Genomic DNA, 291 nt, shown 5'->3' with positions numbered 1-291 from the left:
GGGGGCGACACTGTTCAGTGATTTGTAGACATACATGAGTATTTTGAGTAACTAGTGTAATGTGCTCTCTTTTGCCTATACTGGTTAAAAATCAGGCTGCTACATTCTGGACCAGTTGTAGTCGTGCAATGGAGGTTTGACTGATACCAAACAGGAGTGAATTGTAGTAATCAAGCCTAGATGTAATGAATGTATGTATTACTGTCTCCAGGTTCTTTTTGGACAATATGGGCTTCAGTTTAGACAGCCGCCTCAATTGGAAGAAGCATGATTTAACAATCATGTTTACAT

The sequence above is a fragment of the Nematolebias whitei genome, chromosome 20, assembly GCF_014905685.2.
Source record: "Nematolebias whitei isolate Nwh7 chromosome 20, NemWhi1, whole genome shotgun sequence".
In the NCBI taxonomy this organism is placed as follows: Eukaryota; Metazoa; Chordata; class Actinopteri; order Cyprinodontiformes; family Rivulidae; genus Nematolebias; species Nematolebias whitei.
Note: the sequence above shows the minus strand (reverse complement) of the source record.